Consider the following 18,302-nt stretch of genomic DNA (forward strand, 5'->3'; position numbering starts at 1 on the left):
AAACAAAATAAATTTATTTTTCACAATCCTGGAAGCTGGGAAGTCCGAGATCAATGCACTTGCAGATTTGGAGCTTAATGAAAGCCACTTTCTCAGAGTCATCTTCCTGCTGTGTCCTCAGACTGTGGAAGGGGCAAAGGATCTCTCTGGGGACTCTTATAAGAGCACTAATCCCACTCATGAGAGTTCCACCCTTATGACCTAATCACCTTCTAAAGGCCCCACTTCAAAGTACCATCACATTGGATATTAGGATTTCAACATATAGATTTGGAGGGGATACAAACATCAGGCCATAATAAACATCTTACTATGACCTACAAGGCCTGACAAAATCTGGATTCTAGAAACTCTAATTCTTTCATTCTCCTCCCAGTTTCATCTGTCCAACTGCATGGGCCTCCTTAAGGTTCCTGAAACATGTCTAGTTCTGCTTTGTCACAGGTCTTTTGTCTCTGCTCTTCCCTATTTATGAAAAGATCTTATCTGCGACAGCACCATAGCTTCATCTCAGATGGTTTCATCTTTCTTTCTTTCATCTTCTTTCTGTCTTTCTTTCTTTCTTTCTTTCTTTCTTTCTTCTTTCTGTTCTTTCTTCCTTCCTTCCTTCCTTCCTTCCTTCCTTCCTTCCTTCCTCTCCTTCCTTCCTCCTTCCTTCCTTCCTTCCTCCTTCCTTCCTTCCTTCCTTCTTCTCTTTCTTTCTTTCTTTCTTTCTTTCTTTCTTCTTCTTTCTTTCTTTCTTTCTTTCTTCTTCTTTTCTTTTTTTCTTTTTTTTTCTTTATTTATTTTGATCAATTTGCTTATTTGAGAGGGAGAAAGCAAGGTGGGGGAAGGTACAGAGGGAGAGAATCTTCAAGTAGACTCCCCACTGAGCACAGAGCCTGACATGGGGCTCAGATCTATGACCTATGAGATCCTGATCTGAGCTGAAACCAAGAGTTGGGACATTTAACTGACTGAGCTACCCAGGCACTCCTCAGGTCTGTTTTCAATATTGATCTTCAGTAAGACATTTTTGTCAATCCTCCAAAATTCCACTCCCCTTCTGCCTAGCAAACTTTACTTTTTTCATGATTATTCTATATGTTCTACTTAGGAGTCAACACTCTCTAATCCACTACGTAATTTCTTATTTCTAATTTTTCCTTTTTATTTTACATCAGTATAATGCAGTTCCATATAGATAGGGTCATTTTCTGTTTTTTTCACTGAGAATGTTCTCAAAGTCTAGAATAATATAGTACTTAATAACAAAGCCTTATACCTAATAGATATACAAAAAATATTTATTGAATAAATGAAGAAATAAATGACTCTTTCTTTTATGTGACTATTCTAATGTCTCATGGTTTCAGGGTAGGCACTTGGGGTATAACCATCACGAAAATGATTTTGTTTTAATGAAAAAAATGTCTAAGTGCAAATGATTGCCTAAAGCTAATTAAACTCCTTTAAGAACTTAACCCAAATCCTCATACAATGGATCTTACTCACTTTCTATAAATCACAGTGTATTTAGATTTTGTTTATAACTATATGAAACTGGTTGGCATATGAATTTTCTTTTGTAGTATCCTTGTTTAATATCAGAGTTAAGCCAACTTCCTTGGTACATAAGAATTGTTTGTTTTTTGTTTGTTTGTTTGTTTGGTTTTGGTTTTTTGGTGTTTTATTTTTTCCCCTGAGTAGACTTTCCACTAAAATTAAGACAAAAGTTAATTCCTTAGGCATGCTGAAATCAATCAAAATAAATTATCTTTTAAGTCAGAAGTGAACAATTTAATGTGAAAAAAAAGATTTTTTTTAATCAGCAGGAAAGGGCACTCAATGCAAAGTTATGTTCAGTTTTATAGAAATAAAAACATTATATTTTGGCCCCTTCATGTTAGTGGCTCTGTATATTTCTAGTTCATTCCAACTCACTAAATCTTCTGTCTAATGAATACTGCCACTGTTCCCACTGGCCAGAATGTAGTGATCTACCCAGATACTATTTCAATCCCAGGCTGTAAAATCTGGAACAACTTTTTCCAGGTATCATGTAAAGATCTGTCATGTGTGCCATGAGTAAAAAAAGGTTAAAAAGCATTGGTCTAGGTATTTTCTTTCGATTTATACCAGTAAATAATTTCAATTCATAGCACCCTCAAATAATTTGACAGCTAGCAGGGGAATGGAATGAAATAAAATATAGTAATACAGACAAAAATTTAAATATTAATGAAGCCTATATGAAGCTTAACGCATAAAGGCTGAATAATTATAAAGAAAAATGCAATGACCTTAACTCCCAAACATGCAAAGAACATTGACTGGAAACATTACTAATTCATTCATAGCTAATTGTGTGGGTATTTGACAGCCTTAGAGGGAAGTATCAGTACGCTCATCAGATAGTTGCATCATTTATAAATTAAGTATATGCAGAATTGAAAAGAGACAGTGTCCTCAGAAGAAACTACAGATAGCAATAATCATGGTAGTTCCAGGCTTCATTATTTATCGGGCTTCATGAACACACTCCTGGGCTTTGAATTTTGGCCACTGCTTCACACTCCATACTCATCACCATGGTCATATTTCTCACACTCTTGCCATTATACTATCTGATATTTCCCTATTGTCTTCAGAGCATTTGATCTACCAGCGCCATGTCTACTGTATTAACAAGTAACACTTGCTTAGTTTATGGTTTCAATTGCTCCACAGAAATTCAAAGCTACAATATCTTTCAGTAAAATGTTTTCTTGTACAATTTCTCATTTGATCCAAGGCAGTTGGGAATACAAATATCTCCATACTATCTTCACAGATTAGAATAACGAAACAGAGTCTCTACTCCCCATCATTCACCTTACCAAGAGCAGGATATGATTAGGGATAGGCTCTGGAATTCAATCTCATCGAACTTTCCACCATCTGCTCATTCTGAATATTGAGCCCATGCTTAAAATCCCCAAGGTGGTGATTTCTTGCCTGTCAAGTATGATTAAAGGGAAAACATTTACCTAGGGGCTTTTGTGAGTATCATGTGCAAAGTCATTCTTATAAAGATCTTCCAAAGGGTCCTGGATCAAAGTAAATGATACTTAAATGCTAGTAGACATTATTGATATTAGCAAAACTTCCAACATATATCCTCCAATTTCAGTGGTTTATACCTCTACAATTGACCAAGTTATTTACATAATCCCCTTCCTCCCCATCAAATTTCTCTTAATTATGGTACTTTTATTTAGATGTGGTAATATGCCAAACTTACTGCCTCCCAGCAGCTATTGAGTCATATCAAGAATTTCCGTGTCATTGATCTTCTATATTATTAAGTTGTTAGTTTCTTTCTTAGGGTGATCTCATTTTCAAGTTATAAAATAGTGAAATAATATTTAAGCTTAAAGTGAGATTTGAAAGAAAAAAGGTCAGAGATTAGAATAGAACAATCCAAAGTGGGTTATAATGACTCAATTTGTGACAGAATGAGGAAGACAGGCTGGGATCATTAGATATAAGAGAAGCGCTAATTCAGTTAGGTGTAAAGATTTAGACGGCTCTGATTCATGTCATACCATGTATCAATTTGACAAACAAACGTTATCCAAACCAAATCCAATCACAAAGCCTTAAGAGATTTACCCATTCTTAATTAGTAAAAAAGTAGGAAAATATCATGTCCCTAAAGCCTTCAGGAAGAAGAAGAAATGTAATTTATTAATTGTCAACTGCCAGACTGAATCCTTTACTTGTCAGTCATTGCAACAAAGATAGCTGTGGTTACTAATTTGATTCTTTAATACAATAGGAGAGGGGTAAGAAGTACAAATATTTTCTCTAGTGGCTGTTATAATTCTACAGCTATCAGGAACAATTGTCATGAATTCACCCACATGGTGAAACACTGAAAATTCATATCTAGGTCAGTGTTGAAAAGAGTTTGTTTGTGACCTTGAATAGTGTTGCCAGAGGTGTTACAGCAATGAGAGTTTGCCATGGTAGAAAAGATGCCTAACTAAGTGTGACCTATGTATGATCACCCACACTAAATCTGCATTTTAGACGTCTATGTGAAAACTTACACCAAAACAATCTAATATAATTGTGCATCTAGGGGAAATAAATTCTGATGCAAAGTTTTTTCTTCAATGTTATAGGAGAAACAATTCCTTTCATTTTACTAACTGAGGGAAGATCCTGTTTCCAAAAAAATACAGAACAAATGAGTTTGGGGCTTGCAAATAAAATATTTAAATCGGTGCTACTCTGAAACCATGTCTATCAATGTCAGCTGCACATAAAAGATACATAACAGTTTGACTACATTTTACCGATAGGTTCCAACCCACTGACCACGTGGATAATCAGACCTTCTCCACATTCCACCTGCAGACTCAGACTTCTTTCTTATCACCAGCTCTCAATTCACATAGAAAACTGAAGTCATTGGCTTCCCACATCTTCATCACTTGGCCAAAAATGTAAGAATTTACTTAAATTTGTTTTGTATCTGGATCTTTCTAATCATTTTTTTAAATTTTTTTATTTTTTTTTCTTTCTTCTCATTTAAACATACTTATGTTACTATTATATTAAAAAATTAAACAGAAACCATATTGTATTTCCCCTGCTCCTAAAAGTGGCATTTCCTTGTTCTCCTTTCTTTCATAGTCAAACTGCTAAACGTGTCTATATTAGATATATCTACTTTTTAAATTTTCATTTACTCTTTAAACTACTGGCTTCAACTCTGATGCCTATGCAATTAATACGGTTATTTTACTTTGGAATGGTGGCTTGATGTCATTGTAGACCATCTTCCCAGCAAAACAACCAAAACTGATGAAATATACTCTTTAATACACACAAGCAATATCTCCAAGCAAAACAAATAAAAACAACCATTTAACATATATGTAATTTTCCTAAGATCATACAGCAAATGGAGAAATAATTATTCAAGAAAACCTACTAAATTTCAGAAACAGCAAAAGTCTATGGCATTTGACCATAACCCACTCCCTCCCATTCCCTCAGGTCAATGATATAGAAACTGTACTCCGGGAAATGTTAGCCAACAAATCAGGGCTCTCTCTCTACAAATTTCAGATTCTCCCTGGCTAGGGCAAGCTTCCATTTTTAATTATCTCATTCCTCTCTGCCCTGAATGTCTTAATATTGGCAAAAATGACAAATCTCCTCAAATTAATTCACATTTTAAACTCAATGCCTATCACAATCCAACTGGAAGTTTTGTTATTCTTGTTGTTTTTCAGAAATTAACAAGTCATGCTAAAATTCATACAGAAATGTGAGGAACCAAGAATAACCAAGAAATATTACAAAAGAACTAAGCTTAATAACTAATATTTCTTAGTTTCAAAATTTGCTACAAAGCTACAGTAATCAAAAAAGTGTGGTGCTGCAGGAGGATGGTCATGAACAAATGGACAGAATTGATAATTCAGAAATAAACTTTTACATTTATGGTCAATTGATTTCAACAAGGATAGGCTGCCAAGACAACTCAATGGGGAAAAAATGGGAGGGAGGGAAATAGTGGTATTAGCTATTCACATGCAAAAGAATAAAGTTGCATGTTTTTCTTATACATAACATTAAAAATAAACCAAAATGGACAACAGAAATAAATTTTAAAATAAAAACTATAAATTTCTTAGATGAAAACAAAGGCATAAATCTTGACCTAATAGCTTCTTGGGCTTTTGGCTAAGATCAAGTGTAAATCTTGACCTAGGTTTACCAGAACTTACCTAGATATGACACCAATTGTACAAGACAAAAAAGGAAAAATTTAAATCCATTTAAAAAACCAGTAATATAAACAATATCATTGCAAACATAAACACATACACCTAATGACAGAACATTTTTAAGTCATATATCTGATAACAGATTAGATTCAAAACATATAAAAAACACAACTCAATAATAAAAAGATAAGTAATCTTAAAAATAGATAAAGCATTTGGTTATAAATTTCTCCAAAGTAGGTGTATAAATGTCCAATAAGCATGTGAAAAAGTGTTCAACAGTCTTATCTATCAGGGCTACAAAATATAAACCAAAAACACCACTTCACATACACTAGAAGGTGTATAATCAAAAAGACTAGATAATAAGTGGAGTGAAAGATATGGAGAAATTAGGATCCTCATACACTGTTGGTAAGAACGTTAAATGGTGCAGCTGTATTGGGAAATAGTTTGACAGTTCCTCCAAATGTTAAAGATAGAGTAGCTATATAACCCAGCAATTTCACTCTTTAATACATATCCAAGATAAATGAAAACAGTCCACACAAAACTTGTATGCTTGTGTTCATAGCAGCATTATTCATAATGGCCAAAATTGAAAACAACTCACATATATGAGTCATGTATATGTCATAAAAATGGTCTAAGGTTTTAAATATTTAGTATGAAAATGACTTAGTCATTTCATCAGCATTGACTATAACATTAAATGTTAGATTTGTGTATCAATTTTTATATAATTATAACAATTTGGATTTGCATAAAAGTCTGCATTTCAAAGTAAAGCATAACACATTATTTATAGTTCATATAATGTTTCCCATGATGTCTGGTTCATTTACGATTCCTTGTTACTCCTTTAATAGTTCAGGTGAAGAATATAGCAATTTTTCTCCATCGTACAGAAGGGTATTTTTAGGCAAAGTGATTTAAATAATAATCTCAAAGATGGTATGTGATAAATAGAATAGCTATTTATCTGGTGTTTTCTAACAATGTAACTATAATTATCTAAAAGAAAAAGGCACTTTTATCTATAGTAAAAAAATGAAGAAGAAGATTAAGTTAATTGTTTAAATAAGGTAAAGGGAAATTTTTCTAATTTTCCAGATAGTTTGGCTGAAAGCTGTCCTTTTAAGTCTAGAATCCAATGGATGATTACCTCATTTCTCTTTCACTTTGCCTTTATATATTTGAACTCAATAGCATGAAGTTTTATCCCTCTCTAAAGCATCCAGAGGATCGCTGTGTATTTTGCCTTACCAAACCATTTTATGAGAGAGAAAGAATTTGGATTTGTAAAATAGAACATTTTAAACCTCATATTTCTCTTCCTTGATAGATATTTTAAAAAGAATACTTAAATTAATCCTCAAAAAATTCTTCAGTGTAGATTTGGATTCTAATTCAGCAAAAGAGACTGAAACTAAGCTTATCATAGAAAAAAAAAATCACGTACCTATATTCAAAAGAGGAAAGATTATCAACTGTGTAGTTCTAGTTAGCAAATATTAAATAGTCTGAACTTTCTTATAAGTGGTGAGAATGCAAATTACAGATGTGTAAGTGTGAGCAACCACCCACACATTTATTTATGTAAACTAACCAATAAGAATTCTCTGGACTTTTGTATGAGGCTGAAAAGAATTTAGCTTTCTACTATAATTTGTTACATACTCAAAATTTCAGGTTTTCTCATAAGGTTATTGAAAGTTAATGACTAAATATAGGTAGACAATTGACATTTCTTTCTTTTTCTCTGATGGATATAGACCAAAACTATCTACCAGGGAGACAGAAAAAACAAAGGACAAGGGTTTATGTCTGCATAATCTAGATTTATTACCTACTTTGAAAAATGTTCTATTTCACTCTTCACTCAACTTAGAGAAAGATAGTCCTTTAAAAATATGGTTTTTAAAAAAAGATGAATTTCAAATTTACATTCTCCTTTAGCTCTTGTATTACTAAAAGAAATAAATCTTCAAGGTGCAAAAGAACTGCATCAGTGCTTTCAGAACTAAATTATTATCTTCAAGGTTTTGATTCGAATCATATAAAGATTGACCCAATCTACTGTATGTGAATTTTATCTTGAATATGCAAAAACATTGTTTCACACATTGCTTTTTTTCCACTGATTCTGTAACCATTGTAGTTTCTTAAATATGTCATCATATTCATTCCATATTTAAAAAAAGGTAGAGAAAAAATTTTAAATGTATGTCAAAACAGCATATTATATATTCATATACAGAAAATTTGAGGAATTGCCTTCACTGAAACAAACTATAAAAGCCTTAAAGCTTTACAGTGACAGACTTGGTAGGCCACACAGCCAGTGTAAAATTGGATTCAGTGTGATTATTTCTGGGCAATAATTCAGAGCAAATAACATCAAGGAAGGCTTGCGTAAATCCAGATGGAAAAAGTGGATTTAAATCAAACTAATAGGTTGCAAAACATATGAAATATGCTTTGTACTGTGCCTTGGAGACACATGGCCAAATCCATATTCAAAAAGTAAAAACAAACCAGAGTGATTTGAGGAATAAATTACTTGTCATCGTGATCTTTAAAAATGCCAGAATTTAATGCAAAAATATAATCCTAACATTTATTGCAGCAAAAATAAATGTCAACATATTAGACTTAACTGGCAAAGCCTTGTGGTAGCATTTCTACAGAGTGAAAGGAACATGACAAGCTGTATTTCATATTTATTAGAATGAGATTTGGTCTTCTTTATCATAAGCAGTAGATTTAAACACTTTATTTTAATTTACTTCATGGTATTGAGGAAAACATTGACTCAGATAAGAAAAAAAATGCTATATAATCTTGTTCACTGAAACAATCCATCAATCTCAGAAGCTAAATATGTACTATGACAACACCAAACCTTTATAGTTAGAAAGAAGAATCACGTATAAAATGGCTGTGACATATACCATGTCCCAGGCAGCATATGTGTGTGGGAAATTCTGTGTGGATGCACAGTCATACATAATATATACAGGGCTTTCTTTCTTTTATTTATTTATTTATTTTATTTTTTTGGTATCATCCCTTCATATTGTTTACACAGCTGAGAATGAATGGTGTCCAGGCCTAAAAATCCCCTAACTTATCCTAACCAAAATAGGTTCCTTTTTATAAAAGTTATATATGTGCAAAATACATATTTGATATTTGAATGCCTTCCCAAAACAAAGTTATGATATTTTGAAATCCACTTAAGTAACACTTCCCATGATCTTAAGAAACAGAATATTCAAAAGTTCCAATACCATGGACAAATGACAAACACACTTTTCTTTAGATTGGTAAAGATCAAGCATAACAATATTTATCATAATAAAAGCAAAATGTGTAGAGTGCACTATATAAACCAATGTTGCATAAACACAATAAATATGTATATATGTAAATCCAAATGTTTGCATACACGTTAAGTGTGCATAGATAAATACATAAATACCTTTTCCAGGAGGGCAAAAACTAAGTTTTTATTTGCGTGAAGGAATGTGCAATTATACATGCAAATTTTGAAATGTCTAGTATGAAGATTAGTAATTTCAACACATTGAACTCTGCAAAGATATTTATAAATCCACTTACCAGTTAGGTAGTAAACAAAATTTTACGTGTCTAAGCACAAATACTTTATATAAATATCCTAAATGTTGAAACGATAGGTGATTATATGGACACACATATGCTACCACTACATACCAGCAAGTAATTAGACCATATATTCTGAATTTTTTTCCCAAATACCTACTATGAATTTTTATGTTTAAAAAGTCACTACTTAACAGCCAAGACCTTAAAAATAAACATTTTATGTATATTTGTTTGAACATTTAATCTTCATTTTAATAGCCTGAGTTCTTTTTTGTTTCTTTTTTCTTTATTTTTTTTTTTAATACTCCAAACTCTTAAGTAGTTATCTAGGAAATTAAAATAATACTTTCATGTTGTTTGGGGAAAAGTAAGAAGCTTGATTCAATCCAGCAGCATAATACTCCAACATTTACAGTTTTCTTTGGTTTGTATGTACTTCAGATAGTCCTCTGTCAAATTAAAGTGTGCTATAAAAAATTAATAAAGTGTGTTCTAGACACTCGTCTTTTTCAAGCGTGCAATCACATCCACCATTTACAATTCCTTGTTTTTGTCTGGAGGCTATAATGTACTGAGATAGATATTTTGATTATCTTAATGACTGGTATATCTCATTCATGATAAGGTTGCTAACTCTGTACATCCTAATTAGCCAGTTCATTCAGTGAAAAGAATTTATATGCACATAGCCCAGGACTAGTCCATCATGCATGATTTACAAATATACATAACGCTTTTTTATGCCAACCAGAAAACTAAGCACCACAGATTCAGAACACCTGACCCTCAAAAAGCTTCTAGTCTGTTGTTGAAGTAGTATGCTGTAAACCTGAACCTAATATAACATTATATCCCACCCATTGTTCAATAAAAAAAAAAAAAAAAAAACAAGAAGCCCTTAGGCTAGTAAGGAAGAGAAGTCAAATTCAAAGTAGTAAGTGATATAGCAAAAGTACTGAAGCAGAGGAAACAGCCAATTCTGCTTGGTGGGGGGAGTGTGGGGTCAAAGGGAATTATAAAACTGTAATCATGAGGAAGGCTTTACATAAAAGTGATTCATAACCTTAAGTTTGAAAGATAAGTGAGGTCTTGGAGGGGTTGGTGGGGCAGGGCAGTGAGCAGTGTGTAGGTTTTATATGGCATATTCTATTTGGGGAAATGCAAGTGGCAGCATTCAGTGGCAGATCAATATAAAATAACTGCTTTATTTTTTTTTAAGATTTTATTTATTCATGAGAGACACAGAGAGAGGCAGAGACACAGGCAGAGGGAGAAGCAGGCTCCATGCAGGGAGCCCAACGTGGGACTCGATCCCAGGACCCCAGGATCACGTCCTGGGTTGAAGGCAGGTGCTAAACCGCTGAGCCACCCAGGGATTCCCCAAAATAACTGCTTTAAAGACCAGATTAATAAATAAAGCCATAGGTAAATTTTGTCTTTCCCCTGTGAGGTATCTTCATTGTCTTAATGTTCTTATTTCCCTTCATTCAGGGAAAAAAGGGAATCTCTCCAATGCAAAATAAATTCTAATTAAAGAGTCAAGGGGTTTGCACATAAAAACAGCAAATCTGTATGACTCCTTTGAGTAAAAACAAAATCAAATCAAATGAAACAACACTTTAAGTCTAAATAAAAATAATTATTGCTTTTAAAACAGAGATTAAGATCACATGAGGAGTTTTCAAAATTATATTCAATGTGGATATAAATATTTACTAGTTTCCTTCCAAATATGAAAACTCTATTTTAACAATTAGAGATCTCATTTAATTCTACTTCTCTATAATTTACATAATTAAAAAAAAGATATTTTCTGATTAGTCACTTCCATTTCATATAGGATGGCTCCTGCTAGCAGATAACATGATAGTAAAAAAAAAAAAAATTCTAGAGTATTTTTTCCTTTTTAACTAGGATATTAATATTATTTTGTATTAATAGGTCTATATTAGTAGAACTTCCTAGACCATTTGAACAGATTTTTTAAACAGATTTTCAAGTCATACAACTCAATGGAAACTATAAGTAAACCTTAGGAAGTTCATTAAAACTTTTACCTATTGAGTATCTTTTCTACATGATGAATGACACTGGTTTTTCCTTATAAGCAGGTATATATGTGGGATCATCTCTTCTTATCAACCGTAGACATTTATAATTCCCACCAGATTTACTCAGGCTCTCTTCCTTACTTATTATGCTCTCTGTAATGGTCACACAACAAAAATCTTTTTTTTTTTTTTTTTTTTTTTTTTTTTTTTTCCCTGGTGGCATTCATATAAGAAGCTTCCTGATTGCAATAGAACTTGACCTCCCCACTCTGGGTTGTTATGTGGCTGGCTTGTGCCCTTGAGTTCCATCATTATTCTCCCATTAGACCACCATCTATTTTGTCTGCTTGGCAATTTCCTGCAATATTCCTTTGCTGTTTCATTTGCATGTACTGTTCCTGATGGACATAAGAATTATATTCTCTCTTCCTCACACCTACCTTGATTCATCCTGATTTATAGCTCTGTCAACTAGTATTGCCTATTCATGTACTTCATATAAATGGATTCACACAGGATACATTCTTTAGTGCCTAACTTCTTCTGCCCAAATTATTTTCATGAGCTCTGTTTATGCTTCTGAACATAGCAATAGTTTTTTTTTTTCTTTTCTGTTGTTTTACAATACTCCATCAAATTATATGCTTAATAGTAAAATTAAGTATGCTTAAGTACATCTTAGTAATTCTTGTGTCAAAGAAAGGAAAATTAAATTAAAATAAAGAATCACATACAAGGTTACTAATCCCAATGTTATTTGTGATAGTAGGTCAGCGGAAACTATTGGTTTCTCCATCTTTGAGGCAGTGAGTAAGCCAATTGTGGTAGATAAAAACCTTGAAGGTCTTTACAACAGTTAAGCATTTAACTAAACCAAACAATCTATGACAAGAGTAAATATATACTGGTAAGGGAAAAACTAAGTGGAGAATAAGTATATAAGTACCATAATAAAGAAGAATACACAAAGAAAAGAGTAATATACTTTTCCAAGAACACCAACTAACAAATAAAGGTGTTGCTCAATGAATTAGAACTGGGGGCAGTGGAGAGTGGATTGGGGAGGGTGGGGGATAAGGATTAAGGAAACCAGAAACAAACCTTGAGTGAATAAAGGATACTATTTCATGCTCTGAACACATATGATTATTTCAATACTCCAAATCTGAGATCTAACAAAAGAAAAAAGAAAAAAAACCCTCTTCTATCCAAAATAGTTATTCTAAAATACAGCCTAAATTCATCCATTTCTTTCCATTATCGCTATTACCATATTCCAAGCCTCCCTCACATCTTGAAAACCTGTGTCATGCTTCCATTCTTTCACCCCTGTTGTTCTTTCTTCACCCAGCAGGCAAAGAGAGCTTTTGGAAACTTAAATCATGTCAGGTCCCTCTCTCCATCGTTTAAAATGACTGATAGGGGATGCCTGGGTGGCTCAGAGGTTGAGCATCTGCCTTTGGCCCAGGGCGGGATCCCAGAGTCCTGGGATCCAGTCACACATCGGGCTTCCTGCATGGAGCCTGCTTCTCCCTATGCCTGTGTCTCTGCCTCTCTCTGTGTGTCTCTCATGAATAAATAAATTAAATCTTAAAAAAAAATAAAAATAAAATAAAATGACTGATAGAATTTCCCATTAGTCCTCAGTCAAACAAAGTTGAGCAGATTGGTACTTACAGCAAGAGAGATTAAACACTGTGGGAGGAGTATTGGGCATCTGCTTAAGGAGATATTGGAAGGGACTGGTTATAAGATCTCGGCTGGGATTTTAGGGAAGATCCGAGGAAGTATGGCTTTGTTTTGGACTGACAACTGACAAACATGGAACAATTTTATCATTTGTTTTCTTAGTCATTTATATCCAGTTGGCAGAAAAAATGCAGTAAGTTAAAGCTCTGTTGGTAAAGGATTAGCAAGCACTTCTGTGAGTCTAGAAAGAGGATGCTTGGTTATATTTGTGGTGTATAGTGAGTTACTGGTTTTGTCTATGATCAAACATGAGCATGAAATGATCTGCTTTTCTTTCATCTCATCTCATCACAGTGTCACACAGTGACCCCATCTGAGCTTGGTAGTGAAATTATGTTTAATAGGTGAAAGCCATGGCCTAGATTTTAATGCCAGAATGGACAGATGTCAGTGGCTTCTGTATGTTTGAGTGTGTGGGTGGAGGGAGGGGTGGAGAGAGACAGAGACAGAGAGACAGAGAGAGAGACAGAAGAGGAAGTTAAGTTTCAGGGCATTAATTCATGATATCTAGATCATGTAATTGCCAACACCGCTTAGGAAGGTGTCCAGGAAATGTAATGTGTATTTAGACACAGTTTGGTCTCCTTTGATCTTTCTGTTGCAGGTTGACTTTTTGAGTTACCCAATGTGTCAATGACTGTGGAATGATATTCAAGATTCTTGACAGGATTCATGGATGGATCATAGCACAGACAATTGCAAAAAACAAAATGATCATCGGGACTTGTGATAAGTCCTGAGTCTAGGGTCCTACATAACCAAACCCAGGCAATGAAAGCATATTACAAAATGCAGCTGAGGCTTTTCCAGCTATAGAATTATAGAAACTATGAACAGAAAAAGAACAATAAAGATAAAAAAGTGAATTAGTAGCAGCGAAGGCACACACACACAAAACGGAACAAATATATTATAAAATAACAATAACTGCAAAGCACAAGAGCAATGGAAGGAAGCAATTATATCTTATCCGGAGTGATAAATAAGATAATAGGGCTTCCTTCCTCAGTGTATCCTCACTGAAAACTCCAAATACCTCGGGCAGCCTGAATAATCACTGGTGCCTCTTGAGTGCAAAGAAGAGATGATTTAACAGTAACCAATAAATACTGAAGGAAGAATGAGTGAAAATAATGTGTCTCTTTCTGAAAGCTGAGAGCCCAAAACACAACCTAGCATTGTGGCTCATATCAACGTCCAATTTTCTCACAGACACTCCTCCATCTCCAAGAACAAAATCACTGTCTAGACTGTGGGAAATGAAGTCGAACAATTGCAAAGACATCTTCATGGAACTGCCTTTTAATGTGTTCTGTCTCATACCCTTAGAGCTCTTCAGTGTTTCATGTATAAACCTCTGAGAGAAAATACTTCTTTCTTTCTCTAGGTATCAGCTACCAGGGTTTAACACTACCCTCTGTACTCGGAACCTGTCTGTGTTATTTTGTGAAACTTCCAAGTTATTGCTCCAAAGACTCAACTATTTTCCTTCTATCTAGGTTCTCAAAGAGCCTCAGTTCCATCTGAAGACGGTAGGTCACCTACTGAGAGAAGCCAAGAGAAACTGAATCAATAAACACCACACCACACACACACACACACACACACACGCGCGCGCGCCCTCTGCATAAAACATAACTACTCACTTTTCAGTCTTTATAATTGAAAGGAAGTAGGCCTAGAGATACTGTGCAATACCTGATTAAAGAATGATTTTCAAAAAAAAAATAAATAAATAAAATAAAGAATGATTTTCAGCAGTGGCATTGCTTGTCTCTAAATTCCATCAAATCAAGTGACCTGACCATATTCTAGGTATGTTTACTGATTTGATGACCATATCCCTGCCTGTGGTATCTTCCTGTACCAATGTCTTCCCCCTCTCCTTCCTACCATGAAAAGACTGTCACCTGCCTTCCTGAAGTGACTTGGTCAGGCTTGGTTTATGGTTGAGGTTTGATACCATCGTCCAAGCTTAGCATGACACAATTCCCTGTGCTTAAGACTCTAAAGTTATGTTCATGATTAAACAAATCAATACACAGATGGCTCTTTGAAAATTATCTAAAAGTAACCATGCCATGATTTTTAGTTGTCAAAATAACGCCTTACTCAGGCTGTGGGATTCCTATACTCTTACCACAAACATTTACTGTGTCCTTTCAATGAAAAAGCATTCCGATTTCTGGAGAAACACAATGGATTGCTCTGTCCATTCCGAAACAGCACTCCATCTGATCAAAGTGATAGACAATAAACTGATAAGTTTTAATTAGCATAAGAGGTGCTATGGAGTGGGTATATGCAAGGTTTTATAAAAATACAGAGGAAATTTGAGTGCTTTGAGATGGGCTGTGATTTCAAATTCTAGTAGTTTTTCCTCTTTTATTTTTCTTTAAAAATAAAGAATTATTTTCATTGGGTTATGATATGGTTACACTTATGGTTATTGTAGAGGTTACGGTATGCCCACTATGTGAAGAGGGTGTGTATGGACACTGAGTCGACAACGGATTATGCTCGTTATTATAATCTTGTCTCCTAACTCCAAACTATAATCTAAATTTTAATGCTAGGGCAGGAACTCTGCAAAACACCTTTCTGCTTTGCCAAAAGCAGCTTCTTTGTTAAGCTCTTAACAATAGATATTTTAACAGAGTGACTGCAAGACCAGAGGAGGGAAAAGGGGATTATTTCTTCTTGTAGGATTCCTGAATTTGTATCACCCCATAAAAATTACTTCACCCTTATAACAGCGGTTTCTCCTCACAGTTGTAGCTGAATCTGGTTTACCATTTTTCCGAAACTTATAGAACCTTATTGTGTAGAAAATGCCAACAACCCTTACACCCTACTTATTGGAGTTTCACCCCTGCAGAGGTCTAAAGCTTCCTTGTTTTAATTACTTCAATCTCCATCCTTGGTTTTCTCAGCCCTATGAGTGGTAGCTCCATCCTGCAGTTATCTCTAAGATCTTTCCATGTTCTCTTCTTTCCTTTTCTGCTAATAACCTTCTGTATAAGTAATGATTTTTTTTTTTTTTAGGTTTTATTTATTGGAGAGAGAACACAAGCAGACGGAGCAGCAGAGGGAGAGGGAGAAGCAGGCTCCCCACGGAACAGGGAACCAGTCGTGGGGTTTGATCCCAGGACCCCCAGATCTTGACCTGAGCGGAGGGTAGATGTTTCACCAACTGGGCCACCCAGGTCCCCCTAGGTAATGATTCTTTCTATTAAATTCTCTCTGTTCAAATAACTGGTGTGATTTTTGTCTCCTGATTGCATTCTGACTAATAAATCCACTTGAGTTTTCCCAGCACCTAGACTAGTGACTGACAGTGAGCACTCAAGAAGTATTTGTGGGATTGATACCATAACAAAAGCTAACCATTCTTGAGCCTTCACCATCTCATGCTCTGTCCTGTGCTCTACATGTATATTTTCATGTTATAATCACAGCATATCATAGGAGATAGAACTATTATCGCTGAGAAAAAAAATCAAGGTTGATATGTACTGAATGCTAAACTCAATTTAATGTGAGGCACTGTGGGATGGAGCCCTCAGATTATAATAATTGATCTGTTTTGTCTAATTTATCAATTATGATTGTAAAATGATCTGTAATGTTCTCTTGCTATTCTTTCATGAATGGTAGATCTGAGTGATAACCCTGTTCATGCCCCATGTTGGTGACTTGTGTCTTCTCTCCTTTTATTCTCTTTTTATCCTTGTCAGTTATGCTTTTGTTTGTGTTTTTTTTTTTTTTAATTGATTTTTTCAAAGAACCAGTTTTTGGTTTCATTGATATTCTCTTTTATATTTCACTCTTATTGATTTCTATTATCTTTATTATTTTCTTTCCTTTGTTTGCTTTGCATTTATTTTGCTCTTTTTTTCTCTAGTTTCTTGAGACAGAAACTTATATTAAGACCTTTCTCTTTTATAATACAAGTCTTTAGTGCTATAAATAAATACCCCTCTTGGCACTGCTTTAACGTCATCCTACATAAGTTAATTTATTTATATTTTTATTCAGTTCTCTGTGTTTTTTATTTACTTTGGTTCTCTCATTCTGATCTATGGATTTAGTAGAACTGTGTTGCTTAAATTTCAAGTGTTTGTAGAATTTCCTGTTGTGTTTACATTACCGATTTCTAGTTTACTTATTTTATGATCATGAATAAACATGTATAATTTCTATTATTTTTTATATAATTTATTATTTATTATTTATTTATTTATTTATTTATTTATTCATGAGAGACACAGAGAGAGAGAGAGAGGCAGAGACACAGGTAGAGGGAGAAGCAGGCTCCATGCAGGGAGCCCAACGTTGGACTTGATCCCAAGACTCCAGGATCATGCTCTGGGCTGAAGGCAGGTGGTCAACAACTGAGCCACCCAGGGATCTCCAATTTCAATTATTTTAAATGTATTCAGTTTTGTTTTATGTCAAGGGTATGATCTATCTTTGGAAAAAATATTTTATGTCCAGGGTATGATCTATCTTTGGAAATGTGTATTACTATTATGGAATGGAGAGTTATGTATGTGTCAATTAGATCTTTTTGGATGGTATGTCACTCAGTTCTATATCCTCACTAATGTTCTATCTATTAGTTCTATAAATTACTGAAAGTGGCATGTTGAAATACCAAACAATAATTGTGGGATTTGTCCATTTCTCCTTCCATGTTTATCATATTTTGCTTTATATCGGTGGTTTTGTTGTTTCATGTGTGAACATTTAAAATTATTATGTTTTCTTAGTAGACTGATCCTTTAGTCATTACTAATTTTTTTTATTTCTAGAAATTTTTTTTACTCTGAGGCCTATTTTATCTAGATAGTCAGTTTTGCTTTTTTAAAAGTAATGTTTTCATGACATTTCTTTTTCTTTCTTTCTTTCTTTCTTTCTTTCTTTCTTTCTTTCTTTCTTTCTCTTTCTTCTTCTTTCTTTCTTTCTTTCTTTCTTCTTTCTTTCTTTCTTCTTTCTTTCTCTTTCTTTTTATTTTCAACCTATTTCATTGTATTTTAAGTGAGTTTCAGAACATGTTGTTTAGCCTATACACCAGGTCCACTGCCAACTAATTGTCTTTTAGTTG

At 34.0% G+C, this 18,302-nt stretch overlaps 1 long non-coding RNA gene across 1 annotated transcript; it reads left to right on the top strand.

Annotated features, from left to right (window-relative positions):
- Positions 1 to 759: 759 nt before the first annotated feature.
- LOC112653067 (uncharacterized) lies at positions 760 to 16,406 on the top strand. The gene is made up of 3 exons (XR_003131907.3): positions 760 to 980; positions 4,329 to 4,472; positions 16,241 to 16,406. It is a non-coding gene; the product is annotated as an uncharacterized LOC112653067 (long non-coding RNA).
- Positions 16,407 to 18,302: the final 1,896 nt, after the last annotated feature.

Source organism: Canis lupus, chromosome 3 (genome assembly GCF_003254725.2).
Source record: "Canis lupus dingo isolate Sandy chromosome 3, ASM325472v2, whole genome shotgun sequence".
In the NCBI taxonomy this organism is placed as follows: domain Eukaryota; kingdom Metazoa; phylum Chordata; class Mammalia; order Carnivora; family Canidae; genus Canis; species Canis lupus.